An 18,226-nucleotide genomic window follows, 5' to 3' on the forward strand; every position below is an offset into this window, starting at 1 on the left:
ATAATAACGGAACACCGGGCTGGAGGGAGGGGTCCGAGTAGCCACGTGACCCAAGCTGCGCCGTCCAACGAAGAAACGTGAACCGCCACTGGCAGAGGAGCTCCCCGGGGCCACAGCTAGGGTGTGTGAGAAACCAGGGGCCACAGCTAGAGGGCGTGAGAAACCAGGGGCAACAGCTAGGGTGTGTGAGAAACCGGGGGCCACAGCTAGAGGGCGTGAGAAACCGGGGGCCACAGCTAGAGGGCGTGAGAAACCGGGGGCCACAGCTAGAGGACGTGAGAAACCGGGGGCCACAGCTAGAGGACGTGAGAAACCGGGGGCCACAGCTAGAGGACGTGAGAAACCGGGGGCCACAGCTAGAGGACGTGAGAAACCGGGGGCCACAGCTAGAGGACGTGAGAAACCGGGGGCCACAGCTAGAGGACGTGAGAAACCGGGGGCCACAGCTAGGGTGTGTGAGAAACCGGGGGCCACAGCTAGAGGACGTGAGAAACCGGGGGCCACAGCTAGAGGACGTGAGAAACCGGGGGCCACAGCTAGAGGACGTGAGAAACCGGGGGCCACAGCTAGAGGACGTGAGAAACCGGGGGCCACAGCTAGAGGACGTGAGAAACCGGGGGCCACAGCTAGAGGACGTGAGAAACCGGGGGCCACAGCTAGAGGACGTGAGAAACCGGGGGCCACAGCTAGAGGGCGTGAGAAACCGGGGGCCACAGCTAGAGGACGTGAGAAACCGGGGGCCACAGCTAGAGGACGTGAGAAACCGGGGGCCACAGCTAGAGGACGTGAGAAACCGGGGGCCACAGCTAGAGGACGTGAGAAACCGGGGGCCACAGCTAGAGGACGTGAGAAACCGGGGGCCACAGCTAGAGGACGTGAGAAACCGGGGGCCACAGCTAGAGGACGTGAGAAACCGGGGGCCACAGCTAGAGGACGTGAGAAACCGGGGGCCACAGCTAGGGTGTGTGAGAAACCGGGGGCCACAGCTAGAGGACGTGAGAAACCGGGGGCCACAGCTAGAGGACGTGAGAAACCGGGGGCCACAGCTAGAGGACGTGAGAAACCGGGGGCCACAGCTAGAGGACGTGAGAAACCGGGGGCCACAGCTAGAGGACGTGAGAAACCGGGGGCCACAGCTAGAGGACGTGAGAAACCGGGGGCCACAGCTAGAGGACGTGAGAAACCGGGGGCCACAGCTAGAGGACGTGAGAAACCGGGGGCCACAGCTAGAGGACGTGAGAAACCGGGGGCCACAGCTAGAGGACGTGAGAAACCGGGGGCCACAGCTAGAGGACGTGAGAAACCGGGGGCCACAGCTAGAGGACGTGAGAAACCGGGGGCCACAGCTAGAGGACGTGAGAAACCGGGGGCCACAGCTAGAGGACGTGAGAAACCGGGGGCCACAGCTAGGGTGTGTGAGAAACCGGGGGCCACAGCTAGAGGACGTGAGAAACCGGGGGCCACAGCTAGGGTGTGTGAGAAACCGGGGGCCACAGCTAGAGGACGTGAGAAACCGGGGGCCACAGCTAGAGGACGTGAGAAACCGGGGGCCACAGCTAGAGGACGTGAGAAACCGGGGGCCACAGCTAGAGGACGTGAGAAACCGGGGGCCACAGCTAGAGGACGTGAGAAACCGGGGGCCACAGCTAGGGTGTGTGAGAAACCGGGGGCCACAGCTAGAGGACGTGAGAAACCGGGGGCCACAGCTAGAGGACGTGAGAAACCGGGGGCCACAGCTAGAGGACGTGAGAAACCGGGGGCCACAGCTAGAGGACGTGAGAAACCGGGGGCCACAGCTAGAGGACGTGAGAAACCGGGGGCCATAGCTAGAGGACGTGAGAAACCGGGGGCCACAGCTAGAGGACGTGAGAAACCGGGGGCCACAGCTAGAGGACGTGAGAAACCGGGGGCCACAGCTAGAGGACGTGAGAAACCGGGGGCCACAGCTAGAGGACGTGAGAAACCGGGGGCCACAGCTAGAGGACGTGAGAAACCGGGGGCCACAGCTAGAGGACGTGAGAAACCGGGGGCCACAGCTAGAGGACGTGAGAAACCGGGGGCCACAGCTAGAGGACGTGAGAAACCGGGGGCCACAGCTAGAGGACGTGAGAAACCGGGGGCCACAGCTAGGGTGTGTGAGAAACCGGGGGCCACAGCTAGAGGACGTGAGAAACCGGGGGCCACAGCTAGAGGACGTGAGAAACCGGGGGCCACAGCTAGAGGACGTGAGAAACCGGGGGCCACAGCTAGAGGACGTGAGAAACCGGGGGCCACAGCTAGAGGACGTGAGAAACCGGGGGCCACAGCTAGAGGACGTGAGAAACCGGGGGCCACAGCTAGAGGACGTGAGAAACCGGGGGCCACAGCTAGGGTGTGTGAGAAACCGGGGGCCACAGCTAGAGGACGTGAGAAACCGGGGGCCACAGCTAGAGGACGTGAGAAACCGGGGGCCACAGCTAGAGGACGTGAGAAACCGGGGGCCACAGCTAGAGGACGTGAGAAACCGGGGGCCATAGCTAGAGGACGTGAGAAACCGGGGGCCACAGCTAGAGGACGTGAGAAACCGGGGGCCACAGCTAGAGGACGTGAGAAACCGGGGGCCACAGCTAGAGGACGTGAGAAACCGGGGGCCACAGCTAGAGGACGTGAGAAACCGGGGGCCACAGCTAGAGGACGTGAGAAACCGGGGGCCACAGCTAGAGGACGTGAGAAACCGGGGGCCACAGCTAGAGGACGTGAGAAACCGGGGGCCACAGCTAGAGGACGTGAGAAACCGGGGGCCACAGCTAGAGGACGTGAGAAACCGGGGGCCACAGCTAGAGGACGTGAGAAACCGGGGGCCACAGCTAGAGGACGTGAGAAACCGGGGGCCACAGCTAGGGTGTGTGAGAAACCGGGGGCCACAGCTAGAGGACGTGAGAAACCGGGGGCCACAGCTAGAGGACGTGAGAAACCGGGGGCCACAGCTAGAGGACGTGAGAAACCGGGGGCCACAGCTAGAGGACGTGAGAAACCGGGGGCCATAGCTAGAGGACGTGAGAAACCGGGGGCCACAGCTAGAGGACGTGAGAAACCGGGGGCCACAGCTAGAGGACGTGAGAAACCGGGGGCCACAGCTAGAGGACGTGAGAAACCGGGGGCCACAGCTAGAGGACGTGAGAAACCGGGGGCCACAGCTAGAGGACGTGAGAAACCGGGGGCCACAGCTAGAGGACGTGAGAAACCGGGGGCCACAGCTAGAGGACGTGAGAAACCGGGGGCCACAGCTAGAGGACGTGAGAAACCGGGGGCCACAGCTAGAGGACGTGAGAAACCGGGGGCCACAGCTAGAGGACGTGAGAAACCGGGGGCCACAGCTAGAGGACGTGAGAAACCGGGGGCCACAGCTAGAGGACGTGAGAAACCGGGGGCCACAGCTAGGGTGTGTGAGAAACCGGGGGCCACAACTAGGGTGTGTGAGAAACCGGGAGCCACAGCTAGGGTGCGTGAGAAACCGGGGGCCACAGCTAGAGGGCGTGAGAAACCGGGGGCCACAGCTAGAGGGCGTGAGAAACCAGGGGCCACAGCTAGAGGGCGTGAGAAACCAGGGGCCACAGCTAGAGGGCGTGAGAAACCGGGGGCCACAGCTAGAGGGCGTGAGAAACCGGGGGCCACAGCTAGAGGGCGTGAGAAACCGGGGGCCACAGCTAGAGGACGTGAGAAACCGGGGGCCACAGCTAGAGGACGTGAGAAACCGGGGGCCACAGCTAGGGTGTGTGAGAAACCGGGGGCCACAGCTAGGGTGTGTGAGAAACCGGGGGCCACAGCTAGGGTGTGTGAGAAACCAGGAGCCACAGCTAGGGTGCGTGAGAAACCGGGGGCCACAGCTAGAGGGCGTGAGAAACCGGGGGCCACAGCTAGAGGGCGTGATAAACCAGGGGCCACAGCTAGAGGGCGTGAGAAACCGGGGGCCACAGCTAGAGGGCGTGAGAAACCGGGGGCCACAGCTAGAGGGCGTGAGAAACCGGGGGCCACAGCTAGAGGGCGTGAGAAACCGGGGGCCACAGCTAGAGGGCGTGAGAAACCGGGGGCCACAGCTAGAGGGCGTGAGAAACCGGGGGCCACAGCTAGAGGGCGTGAGAAACCGGGGGCCACAGCTAGAGGGCGTGAGAAACCGGGGGCCACAGCTAGAGGGCGTGAGAAACCAGGGGCCACAGCTAGAGGGCGTGAGAAGGGGGGGGGGGGGATAAACAGACTGGCATAGAAACACATTTTACCCCAATAACCCCATGGCTATTACCGGAGTGCTGTGTGGTGCTATTTCTAAATAAAAGCAAGCTAAGTCTGTTTATACTTTTTAAATGGGTAGAGGATTAATTGTATGGGTAATTTCCTTTACTAAAAGTTAGTTATTTTGGCCTAGATTTTGCAACTGTGAAGAAATCTTCAGATCACTTTTATTAGGAGCTTCTTTCTTTTCTTTCCTACCGTTCTCTCTCTCTCTCTCTCTCTCTCTCTCTCTCTCTCTCTCTCTCCACTTTTTATATGAGACACTTATGTACTCTGCATTCTTTTAAAAGACCTTGAAAGTACTGCCCACCATGCAGTATGTGGAAATTGTATGCTCCAAATCTAAATTACTTAGCGGGATATCTCTTAAATGGAAATTTTTTTTTTTTTTTGTAAATCTTTCTTTTATTGAGGCATATGGTTATGGTGGTACAGAATAAAGAGAGGGAGACTTGCAGGGGTTATACAGGCAAATATCGTCATAACAGGTTACAAAATCTCCTTGGATTATCAGCCTCATTTTATATTTTTTAAACAAGCTTAAAACATTGGGTTATTCAAACAGGTGGATTAAAATGTATGTCTCGGTTATCCAGCTTAATTAATGTAACGTTGATACATCGATTTACATTTTATGTAAGCACATAGGGATATCAAGCTTTATAACAATAATAGATTGGTTTAATCACGCTAAGCTTGGCAGATGTATAAGTGGTCTAGTGGACTACTAGAAATGCATCAGGATAACTGTCGTTTAACATAGCTAAGTCGGCATTCTTGCAGGGCAGATGTTGTGAGTAACATAACATAGAGCTGCGTTTTGTCGTGGGACGCGAGTTAAGGACTCTTTTAATAATGGGTTTCTGCAGGCATAAGTTTTCCATCAGGGGGCAGCAGAGCAGCAGGCTCAGGTATTGTAGTTAGAATAAGCAGAAGGATTGGGGGCTTATAATACCTAGCACAACTTTTTCAAATATACACTTTTCATAAACATTAAGGTTGTTGTTTAGACCACACAGGCTAAGGGGTTAAGGATGCTAAGCATTACTTAATAAGAGGAAACCACCAGGTCTGTTAAGAATTGTGTGACAAGCGGTAGAATGACCGAGTGGGTATAACAGTAGTATATGTATAAAACAGTATATCATAACACATGCTGCTATGCTATATCAGAGCTGTGCGTGTAAGAGGGAACAGCAAATCTTTGCCCTGACATATCAAGTGTCCCCTTGTGCTCGTACTACTCAGCCTATGCCCATGGCTGTCAGACACAGTTCAAATCCTTTTGCAGGGTAGTTGGGTTCCCTCAGTGGGTGCTTGGTCCTGGCTTGGTGTAACTGGGGTGCCTCCTGTGTCGCCATGTGGCGGTTGTCTGCAGCCCTGGGTCGCCGCGTGGTTACTCGCTTGTCCAGTGTGCCTTGCTTCGATATGTTGCAGGGCCTTTTAGTCTGCTTGGCATCCTCCTTACTGCGCTGATGCAGGTAGATGCTTGTGCCCGGGTCGGCTAGCTTCACTCCTCGCCCTCCTGCGTGTCGGGGCCTACGTGGTCGGGTGGCTGCTCCAAAGGCCCGTAGTGGGATTCCATAGTGGCGCCGGCGGGTCACCGGGCGAATCCACGAGGCCACCGTCCGAGCGGCATGGTGGTAGGGCATACCCCTGGCTCGCAGCAGCATACAGAGGGTTGAGCAGAGCCGGTCAAGAGCCTCCACGGGGTGCGTGTGGGCCTGGGCGCCCGCATTCTGCTTGCATTGCTTTCGTTGGGTAGCCATCTTGGGTAAGTTCCAGCCGTTTTTTGCTACTGCCCGTTGTCCTGGCTCTCTCTGCTCGTTTTGTGGCTTTTGCCCGCTTGTCTAGCTGGGACCGGGATGACCCCCACCGGTCCAGGGGGGGGGGGGTTAGGGAGTCGGTATCGAGTCTTGGGGTACCTTGTGCTGTAGAGAGCGGCCGCCTCTCTCCAGCTCTTACTCCTGTAGGCCTCAGGGTACGGCCCGGTCTGTGCGCCCCAACAGGCTCCAGAGAGGTATCCCCCGATTCCCCGGTGCACCCCCGACGTGGGTAGTACACTTTGGTGGGTCTTTGGGGCTGTGTAGCCGGCGATATTGCCCTATTTTCGGGTCGCCCAGCAGGAGCTCCTTCCCCACACGTCCGTTCAGCTTGGTGGTCAGACTCCCTCTTAAATGGAAATTGATATCAAATAGATTTTTACGTCACACTATTGTGTGACACATGAGTTACAGAGAGTCCTGATCACCTGACAGAGTGACACTATAACAAGGTGTGGGGAGGCCAGGGGGAAAAGTATTTATGGAGCAGAACATTTTCAGCAATGCTTTTTTCTTTACTTACATTCCAGTTCTACCTACTGCAATATTTGAACTCCTATATGGAGCGTAAAAAAGGTGCTCTGGGTACCAGTAAACTTAAGTTGAACATGCAGCAATGTTACTGTGTATAATGTCCTAAAGTGTTACATACGTGAATGTTTAAATACATATAGCATGCTAGTTTCCTACGTTTAATAGTTCTTACAGTACAACTTTATACATAGTTGACAACATTGTGATTTATGTAAAAACCAAAACTGGGCATGATAAAATCGTGCTCCTATGCTACAGTGTTCCAGAGAGAGGAGTGAAGTTCAATCCAGAAAAGAGCATTATCTTAGTTACGGAAGTGAATTATGTTGGACATCTCCTCCCTACTGATAGTAGAATAAAACCCTTTCAAAGTTGCTACTGTGAGGGACATGGAGCCACCTAAAGATAAGGGAGAACTTGAGAAGGTGTTAGGCATGATTAATTACCTCTCAAAAATTTGCACCCAGCTGCGCTGATATCAATACACCGCTGCGCCCGCTCCTAAAGGAATCATGTGACTTTGTTTGGGATGCCCAACATGACAAGGCTTTTAAAATAATAAAACAACTTCTCACATATGAACCAGGCCCAGTATTAGTCTATTTTGATCCTCACAAATATTTCAGGCTACAGGTTGATGCCTCCAAGCGTGGACTTGGGCAGTACTACTGCAAAATGTAAGACCTGTCACATATGCATTAAAGTCACTCATTGAATGTGAAATCAATTACATGCAAATCGAGAAGGAACTCTTGGCCATATTATTTGGTGGCATGCGCTTTCATCAGTACGATTATGGCTGCCAAGTCATTGTTGAAAGGGACCATAACCCCTTGAAACCGTAATGTGTAACTAGTCAAGATAGGAGCCTCAGTAAAGGTATGAACATTCAAGTGTACACAATGAACAGCAGTCTTCCTGTCAGTGACCCCATGTTGGAGGACATCAGGCTACAGGTTGAAAGGGACCTGCAGTTCCTGGCATTAAAAGGTGTCCTACAAAGAGGTTGGTCTGAAGATAGAAAACTATGTCCTCCGAGTGTTTCAGAGTTCTGGAACCATTGTGATGAACTTTCATACCTAGGCATAGGCGTGCACACGGGGTGTGCATGGGCACACCTTAATCTAGGGTGCCCAGGTGTCCCGGATCATTTTGGGTCTGTTTCGGGTACCTCCATTCCGGGACAATGTAATGTCCCGGAATGAGCTAGGCCCAATATTCGTGAAGAGGGGGCCCGCTGGCTTCCCCACTATGCCAGTGCTGTGGGCCCCCATTTGATGCCTGTCGGTGGAGATGTGTAAGCGGCAACCCTCCCTCTCTCCCTCCCAGCACTGCGAGCTAGTGAGGTCACACGCGATGATGTCACTTCCTCCCAGCGCTCTTTGCAGAAGGCCACGTGGGAGGAAAGCGAGAGGAGCTCTTAGGGCCAGGTAAGTGCATGGAATGAGGGAGGGGGGTGAAATCTTTTTTCATGGACTCATTAGAACTACTAGTGATTCAATGATAAGGCTTTTACCCCCTTTCCTATCAGTGAGTCAGCAGTTGGGGGATGGACATGAAATATGGGGGGGAATCGACGCTGAAACCCACGCTATGCTGCTGTGTCTGGTGTGAAGAAAGTGTCCCTGAATGGCATTTTTAAAATGTGGTCACCATACCCTAATCAAGCCTCAGAATTAAGACTCCGTGCTGCACTGCTGCTATTCTATTTAAAAAAATGTTATGCCGCCATTATTCGCAATGGGAAGGTGCGACTGTTGCTTTGCCTTTAAGACTCGTTCACCTTCCATTCGCTGTTCACCCCCACTCTTTGCATACCTCGTGGTCTGATGGCTGACGCCAACAGCGTCTGCTGAGCGGCGGCTGATGCGTGCTTCAGCAAGGATAAGTGAGTCGGCAGAGCAGACAGGCTCCCCAGGACCCCAGCTGAGTGATTTGTGCAGGCAACAGACCGGATGATGGATCAAGACGAGAGAAGCAAAAATGATACACTCATTCACTGCACAGTACTGTGTTATATTGCTGCGAAGCCTGTGATACACTCATTACACTGCACATTACTGTAACTGTGTGTTTATATTGTTGAGGAGCCTGTGATAGACTCATTCACTGCACATTACTGTGATAAAAACCACAGTCACACTCCACATCAAGAAGGGCACTGTAGTGCTTAGCGGACCAGGGGGAAGTGATCTTCACTGGCAGCTTTAATGCTGAGAAGACGTGTCTGTTACAATTACCTGTCTTCCCGACCCGTGTCCATGCAGTCCAGGCAGAACTTAGGCAGCCTGTTGCTGCTTGCTCTATCAGGTCTTCCCTCAAGCCTATCCTGCTGGCTATTATGTTCCATTTGTATATATAGATTATCATTATGTACTTTATAGGTATAATATAGGTTATGTTTGTCTTCATAGGTTATGAACTCTTGATATACTTGCCTCATTGTGGATGAGTGGTACGTACATACGTACATACGTACATACGTTAATTCAAGTCAGTCTGTTTAAATCTTTAAATCTCAAGATTTATCTAACATATTGAAACCCAGTCTGTTATCCTGAAAACAGTCATTGTGAGATACAGAATTCCAAATTATGGATCGATTTGTTATCAAGAAACCAAAAAAAGCCAATACCTCAGACTCGGTGGCTAACACTGTGCCTGAGCATGTTGCTGATAAAAATGCAGAAGAAGATATTTCTGTTGGTTACGATCAGTGCAGTTTACACTCAGAAGATGTACAAGTGTCAAGTCTTGATGAAACTGAGGGTGTTATTTGTTTTAGTTCAAAACAGAGCATTTCATATTTAAAGCCATAAGACATACAAACTGATGAACCAGAACCAATGAGTAGTTCCAATGAGTTTCAAGTGGCAGGTCATGACCAAACAGAATATATTACATCTTTTAGTTCAGGTCTTTCAAGCCAGAGTACTTCATGTTCAACAAAGCAATCAAACATAGCAGCTGATGATCCAGTTTGTAGTATTCCCCAAAACAGATGTGTATGTATATATGTATGCAATAATATGTGTGTGTGTGTGTGTGTGTGTATATATATACTGCTCAAAAAAATAAAGGGAACACTTCAACAACACAATGTAACTCCAAGTCAATCACACTTCTATGTAATCAAACTGTCCACTTAGTAAGCAACACTGAGTGACAATCGATTTCAAATGCTGTTGTGCAAATGGGATAGATAACAGGTGGAAATTATAGGCAATTAGCAAGACACCCCCAATAAAGGAGTGGGTCTGCAGGTGGTGACCACAGACCACTTCTCCGTTCTTATGCTTCCTGGCTGATGTTTTGGTCACTTTTGAATGCTGGCAATGCTTTCACTCTAGTGGTAGCATGAGACGGAGTCTACAACCCACACAAGTGGCTCAGGTAGTGCAGCTCATCCAGGATGGCACATGAATGTGAGCTGTGGCAAGAAGGTTTGCTGTGTCTGTCAGCGTAGTGTCCAGAGCATGGAGGCGCTACCAGGAGACAGGCCAGTACATCAGTAGACGTGGAGGAGGCCGTAGGAGGGCAACAACCCAGCAGCAGGACCGCTACCTCCGCCTTTGTGCAAGGAGGAACAGGAGGAGCACTGCAAAATGACCTCCAGCAGGCCACAAATGTGCATGTCTGCTCAAACGGTCAGAAACAGACTCCATGAGGGCCCGATGTCCACAGGTGGGGGTTGTGCTTACAGCCCAACACCATGCAGGACTTTTGCCATTTGCCAGAGAACACCAAGATTGGCAAATTCGCCACTGGTGCCCTGTGCTCTTCACAAATGAAAGCAGGTTCACAATGAGCACATGTGACATACATGACAGAGTCTGGAGACGCCGTGGAGAACATTCTGCTGCCTGCAACATCCTCCGATTTGGCAGTGGGTTAGTAATAGTGTGGGGTGGCATTTCTTTGGGGGGGTCGCACAGCCCTCCATGTGCTCGCCAGGGGTAGCCTGCCTGCCATTATGTACTGAGATGAGATCTTCAGACCCTTTGTGAGACCATATGCTGGTTTGGTTGGCCCTGGGCTCCTCCTAATGCAAGACAATGCGAGACCTCATGTGGCTGGAGTGTGTCAGCAGTTCCTGCAAGACAAAGGCATTGATGCTATGGACTGGCCCGCCAATTCCCCAGACCTGAATCCAATTGAGCACATCTGGGACATCATGTCTCGCTCCATCCACCAATGTCACGTTGCACCACAGACTGTCCAGGAGTTGTCAGATGCTTTAGTCCAGGTCTGGGAGGAGATCCCTCAGGAGACCATCCGCCACCTCATCAGGAGCATGCGTTGTAGGGAGGTCATACAGGCATATGGAGGCCACACACTAGTGAGCCTCATTTTGACTTGTTTTGAGGACATTACATCAAAGTTGGATCAGCCTGTAGTGTGTTTTTCCACTTTAATTTTGAGTGTGACTCCAAATCCAGACCTCCATGGGTTCAAAAATTTGATTTCCTTTTTTAATTTTTGTGTGATTTTGTTGTCAGGACATTCAACTATGTAAAGAACAAAGTATTTCAGAAGAATATTTAATTCATTCAGATCTAGGATGTGTTATTTTTGTGTTCCCTTTATTTTTTTGAGCAGTGTATATATATGTATATATATATTGTGATAAAGTGAAGGCAGATAGGCCTATAAAATTTAACCCCAGGGGGAGTATGTGTAGTATGTGTTGTAGGCAACACAAACCAAAGTCTAGTTATGGGCCCCTGGGGTGGAGCATTTGGAGAGCGGGGTGGAGCATTTGGAGAGCAGGGTGGGCCAATGCTCCACTCTGTAGTTTACATACAACTGGGAGAAATAAGTTCCAGGCCAGAGGATCTGTCTCCAACCCACTGCTCAGCTGCAGATAATCAGCTGCAGCAGTGGGAATAAACCCCTCCCTGCTAGGCAGGTAAAGGGGGATTGCTGGCTTCCTCCCTGGAAGCAGGTAGGAGAGACGCTGCTCTCTCCTGTGAGAGAGTCAAGGAGACTGAGCACTAGGAGTGCAGAAGGAAGCAGTTCAGGCTGGCTTGGAGCACTGGGAATGCAGAAAGAAAAGCAGCAGGCTAACTGAGAGCACTGGAGTGCAGAAAGGAGAGCAGAGTGTTGCTATCTAATAAGGTTGGTGCAACCCGACGATATGTTTTGTTAGTTTAACCCTGATAGAGAGGGATATTAAAAGTGAGTCATTTCCTCAGACGAGTTAGGTTTTTGTTTAAAGGGGAAACCTGTTATATTTATGTTTTAGTTGTGTTGCTGTGTGGACTTGCCAATAAAATTGCCTGGATTATATGAAAACCAAAGGACGGTGCCTCTTGTTTACCCTAGAGGACCGTGCTATCTGCAAACAAGGATCACAATATGTATGTATGTGTAAATATATGTATATAAAGGGCAATATTGCTGTGGTAGTAGCATAACACATAAATTCGTATACAACAGAACATAATAACACCAGTCGGTTGTGGTGTGCCGGAACCGACAATGCAGTAGGCCTGTAATATAGAGGGCCTACCTTAGAGGGTGATGTGAGTAAAGGGAGTGGTGGGAGGGGTAACTTGCCAGACCATCAATGGTAAAGTGGGAGAGGTCTGGCAGCCCTTCTAAAGGTAATTCAAAAAGAGACAACATATCTCTTGTGTCAAGCTGGCAGGGGGAAGTAAGTTTTTTTTTCTATAGTGATAAAATCGTCTAAATAGGGAATTACAGCCAGACATCTGCAGACATTAAGTAGTAACCAACACAAGGTTTCGGCAAAAATATTGAATATTTTGGGGCTGCTTTAAGAGCCGACAGTGAGCCGGGAGAAGAAATCGTATATCGCTCGCCACTTAATGCTGTGCAGATGCCAAAGTGAAGGGTGAATTGGAAGTAATTTGAAAGCATTGACAATGTCCGTTTTACTGAGCCATGCTCCTGTCCCAGCAGCTAAAATGGCCAAGATGGCATGTGGAATATTGCAGTGAACATTCATCAGACTGTATGAGGGAATTTAGACTAGGGACTGTGGAGGAATGAGGTGCCAATAAGTCGATGATTAGTCTGTCTTTATGTGATGTCTTACCCATCCCAATGGGGTTGGTTCTCCATGAAGAGAAGGGAGGGGGATTGAAAGGCCCTATCATGAAACCCTGTCCTAATTCAATGTTGATAAGATCATTAACCAACTCTGTGTCTGCCATCGCTGTCTGCAAATTATTGCACTCGAGCATACCAGGCGGTAAATGGTAATGCCTGTAGACAACCCTTCGGTAAAATCGAACCAAGTTTTGTGAGGGGTGTTGTAGTAGTAACATAGCAAATAATGTGACATTGATGCAGGTGTTGTAAGGTTTAGGGAATAGTTTACTAGTGCACATGGTTTTTGCATGTGCCTGAAAACAGAAAGCGCAGATGTGTAGCAGTCTACAGGAACTAAACCCACAAGATCCTGCATTAAAATTATTACAAATCTGGGATTTGCCCAGAAAAACAATATCTCTGCCTAGTTTATCCTTCAGACCTTCAGTTGGCGTTGCGGAGTTATGGACTGAGTGGCCATGTTCCACTTCAACTGAATTAGGGCAGAGATTGGTGGAATGTGCTGTGAATGCACAAATTGCACAAACCGGGGATCTGAGGCCTGCAAAATGCCTGCAGAATAGCTCAGCATCTAATCTGTTCCAGTTGATATTATAGTTAAACTGAGCCAGAGCTGCATCCAGCTTTGCAGAGAAGGAACGGTGGCAGTTATAAAAGGCTGCCGTAAGAACCCCCCACCGTATTTATGCCCCAGATTCACAAGCCTGTGCAAGTATACATACAATTCCTCCCCTTTCTCAGGATAACGGAGCAGTACACATCCCTGTATATGCCAAAACCTAAAACAAATTCGGGTATGGACAATTTTTTATTTAGCCTAGGATCTCTAGCCCTCAGCACTACTGATATGTCCCTATACACATATGTCCTGTTCTCAAAGACACATGGGAGGCTATTAGGAGCAAGACTAGGTTAACATCCTTGCCCTCCAGGATGTACTTCTTGAGATTGGCCGGGACCATAAGCGCTGGGTTTGTATTCTCTGGAGTTTAAGATGGGACAAGAGAGTTACCCGGCGTGGCAGGTGGACCCCCACACACTGGAATAGCTGGCCCGCTGGCATGTTAGATGAACAGACTGCGTCCAATTTTTCCAGTCCATCGCTTATCAGTCCAGTGTTGTGAGCATAGCATGAACATCCGGTTACTGGGATCTGCTAGGCCCCTCCCCTGCCCCCAAGTTGTCGCTGTTTGTATTAAGGAGTCCTAAGAGCTCTGCTTTCCTGGCAGGAGCCGGGAAAGAAATACATCATTTGCGGAGTTCAGCAGTGAGACAAGGGTTAATCCATGACTTTAAAGAAGTTGGACTAGCCGTATCAGCACCCTGGGCAGGGGTATCGGACCTAGCTGGAGTGCGAGGAAGGAATAGTTCTTCTGGTGTATCAGGAACTTGAGACATCCTGAAATATATATATATATATATATATATATATACAGTGGGACCTCGGTTTACAAACGCCTTCAGTTAACATAATTAAATTAAATAATTACAAATGAAAATCCATTGAAAATAATTCCTCGGTTTACAAATTGTTTTCACAATACAAAGCAAGTTTCCCCAGGATGCATTGCACCTGGGAGTTTTATAGCACCGCCCCCTGCATGTTGGAGCCTGTGGGTAGCACGTGGCGTCGAGTGTGGAGGTGTTGGAGCGTCTTTTGCATCGAGTTTTGGAGCCATTCTGGAAATTGTTTGCAGTTGTTTTGGGACTTTCGGAGCATTTCTCAAGCATGACTTTTATTGTATGTTCTGCATTGTGGGTTGGTTTCCATGCCAGCTGATTTTGATTTTTTTCTGACCTCCAGAACGGATTAATTGGTTTTCAATGCATTCCTATGGGAAACCGCATTTCGGTTTACAAATTTTTCAAAATAAGAAACGTCCTGGAGAATGCATTAAATTTGTAAACCGAGGTCCGACTGTGTGTGTATGTGTATATGTGTGTGTGTGTGTATATGTATATATGTATATGTATATATATATATATATATATATATATATATATATATAATGATTATCATCAGTTATAAGTCATAATCAGGTACTGGGTGGCTAGCTAAGGCCAAGTGGCAAAAAATTAACTAAAACAGAAGCGTGATAAGTGAGGCCCTGCTAAGTGCCAAGTGGCTTGAGAGGCTCTACCTATGTGTTGGCCCGAGGTGATTTGAGGCCACCGAAACATTGTGGCGGTGAGTTGGCCTCTCAGTGTTAATTAAAGCAGAAGATAGTATGGGAGTGGCAGGTGAGGCCCTCTCTATGCAAGCATGCGAGGCGAATAGTTATGTTTTGGACCTATGGGCGAAAACCTCAGAGTATGAGGATGGGTGTTGGCCTTGTGGGTCCACTAGCCTATAGCAGGAGGCCAGAAATATAACCTAGATGGGCCACCAAATCCTTAATAGCCAGTACTGTCTGCTAATAGGGGCCAAAAGAAAAATAGGGAATGCAAATGTCGTATCTGTGAAAGTTATAATAAAAAAAAATGATGATTCTTAGTAGAGATTTTTGGGGAAAGTAGGATAGGAGTGGATACGTAAGTAAACCTAAAATGAAATGTAATACAGTATCCGAGTATGTGAGATATGTATATGGGCCAGGTTGTGGACCCGATTTAATATATCACAGCTTGGTTGGGGTTTTGCCGTGTCCTACCCACCCTGGACCTACGACAAGATTCCAGGTTCCAGTGGGTGAACTTCTCTTTCTCCAGAGAGAAGCAGCAACAAGCTCTTACAAGAGCTTAGTGATTATTCAAGGGAGTATGCAGAGCATAGCAATCCCTTGTAGCAGATTCCCCCAATAAGAGAAAGGACTCTAAATTGAGAGTGAAGTAGAACTGGTTTAATGAGCACAAAGGCATTTCTTATATACAGTTTTCCCCACAAGGTTACCACCCACGTGGACCTTGTGGAGCACAGGACACAAAGTCACAACAGCCAATCAACACAGTATTGTACAGTTAGACACTCCCAGCTAATGTACACAAACCCTCCCCTCTGCCTGTCACCTGTCATACAATTACCAAACATAATGGACTAACTCAATTACCACAGGCAGAAAATATAAATTTTTACCCAAAGTCCAGAAACAACCCAAAACAACAACATTTCCCCATAAATCGTACATCCCTGGATAGCCCTGATCTGGGTGAACAACATTTAAAAAAATCACCCAGATCAGAGCAGGGGTTAAAAGGTTTTATGAAAGTCACATTTGACCGACCGCAAGCATGGCTTTCATGCCCAAAACAGTTCCACAGATTTAGGCTGTGCGGCCGGTCTATCTTCTCCTCTATCCTGGAGATAATTGGCTTAAGTGGCTGTAGTAACTTAATTCTTAAGTCAAAACTGTTACAAAAACCACATAAAAATACATAACTCTATAATACAATGTTTAACCTATATGTCCAACATATCCCCAGATAGCTTGGATCTGAGCGCTCAATATGTCCAATGCTAAAAGTACAAATAAGGGTGGGGTCAGAAAATAGCAAGGGCTGATGGGAGATTGAGGAGGGACAAAGCAGCCAGTTGAAACTGGTCTGGCAGTGTCCCTGCTGGAGAACAATAGGACAGGAAAAAGGGGGAGGGGAAGAGGCACATTTTCCCAGGGAAGTCACTTTTTAGCCTGTCTTTTTGCAGGACCCATAGTCTTGAGGCAGGAGGCTGGCAAGTAGTCCCCTCCAAAACCTCATGGCAAACTCATAAAAGGGAGTTTGTCACAAGCCACAACTAGGTGCCCTGTACAGAAACAAATCATGCCTAAGCCCTACAGTAAAGAAAAAGATTGTACAGCAAATGCTGATGCCAATCATTGATTATGGGCATGTAGTGGATGCATCTGCACCGCAATCCCAAATTAATAAACTCAATATATTGTATAACTAGTTCTGCCGATTTGTGCTACAATGTAATTACAGGACCCACCATTGTGACATGCTAAAAGAGGGCTTTAACCATTAGGGGGCACCGGTCTCGAAGTAACAGACAAATGCTGAAGACAGGCAATCTAGAAGAACTGTGCGAACAGCCTTTGTTTTAACAGCTGTTCACCTGTTTCTACCGAAATACATGACATGAATCGAATGAATGCATACGAATAAACTAAGAGTTTCTGAACGTAAAAAAGAGCCGAACCGGAGGAGGGGAGTCTTGACCGTGCGGTTGACAGAAATGAAATATCTTAACAACAAAACTAAAGTACAAGCGTATGTGAGTGTATTCAAAGTGCCGAACACATATTTAAAACGAAACGGAAAGGGCGAAAGCGAAAACAGAGACCCACACCTTGATGACGCTACCCAAGTGCGACGTGGGGCGACGGTGCGGGTCTGACTTACGTTAAACCGAGCAGTTCTAAACTGGCCTGAGGGGTAGCGGTACTGTAACGTTTTCCATAGGTCAGATAAGCAGCAAATAAACGTACACCGGAGCAAGAGTTCAGGACACGAGGAAACTGCAGGAGACCGCAAATGGCGACCGGACGTAGTCACACATCTCGCCAGACCATCAATAATGCTATAGGTTGCGCACGCCTATGTACCTAGGCATTGAAAAATGTAAGCAGAGGTTTGTAATATGTTCTGGCTCGGGACAGGAAAAATATAGAGAAGAGCAAGGTAGCAAATAGCTGCTGCTAATAATATGCACTTGATTAATTGTTTATCATCAAGTGTGACCACCTCTATAAAAGCCAAAATTTTAGCTGTTTGCTGGTCTGAAGCATGCAGGTGTGTAACACAATGCCAGGGAGGAAAGAAATCAGCAATGATCTTGGAGAAGCAATTGTTGCTGCCCATCAAATTGGGAAGGGTTATAAGACCATTTTCAAACAATTTAAGGTCCATCATTCTCCAGTGAGAAACATTCAAGACAGTTGTCAATCATCCCAGGAGTTGACATCCCAGCAAATTCACCCCTAGGTCAGATCGTGCAGTGCTCAGAGAAATTACAAAAAAAAAAAAGAGGAAAAAAGTTACATCTCAGACTTTACAGTTAGCATGTTAAAGTCAATGACAGTACAATAAGAAAAAGACTGAACAAGTATGGTTTGTTTGGAAGGGTTATCAGGAGGAAGCCTCTTCTCTCTAAAAAGAACATGGCAGCATGGCTTATTTTTGCAAAGTTGCATCTACAAGACTTCAGGAAAAATGTCCTTTGGACATACGAGACCAAAGTGAAGATGTTTGGCCATATTGCACAGCTCCATGTTTGGTGAAAACCAAACAAAGCATAGCAGCACAAACACCTCATACCAATTGTCAAGCATGGTGGTGGAGGCAGGGCCGCCATCTCATACCAATTGTCAAGCATGGTGGTGGAGGCAGGGCCGCCCACTTTCCCTCCCTGCACACATAGATAGCGAATATCGCTATCTATGTGTGCAGCCGCGGGCCCCCGGCTCCCTGTTACCGCAGAGGGGGCCCAGGCAGCACACAGCCTCTTCTCTTCTCTGCTAATAACTCTCGCGAGACCCGGTTGCCATGGCAACGCTCCGCGGGTCTCGCGAGAGTTATTGGAACAG

At 49.2% G+C, this 18,226-nt stretch overlaps 1 protein-coding gene across 6 annotated transcripts in view; it reads left to right on the forward strand.

Moving 5' to 3' along the window:
- Positions 1–18,226, forward strand: part of CCNB1IP1 (cyclin B1 interacting protein 1) — a 39,979-nt gene that overhangs the window by 265 nt on the left and 21,488 nt on the right. The window contains exon 1 of one of the 6 annotated variants that reach the window (XM_063454820.1): positions 49–121. The exons of 2 other annotated variants lie outside the window; for them this stretch is intronic. The gene's annotated coding sequence lies outside the window, so the exon portion shown is untranslated. Of the gene's footprint in view, positions 1–48; positions 122–3,419; positions 3,454–3,755; positions 3,812–11,930; positions 11,987–18,226 lie in introns of those variants that run through there. 3 more of the 6 variants (XM_063454819.1, XM_063454823.1, XM_063454824.1) reach the window with 3 other exon arrangements.

Source organism: Pelobates fuscus, chromosome 5 (assembly GCF_036172605.1).
Source record: "Pelobates fuscus isolate aPelFus1 chromosome 5, aPelFus1.pri, whole genome shotgun sequence".
NCBI classification, from domain to species: Eukaryota; Metazoa; Chordata; class Amphibia; order Anura; family Pelobatidae; genus Pelobates; species Pelobates fuscus.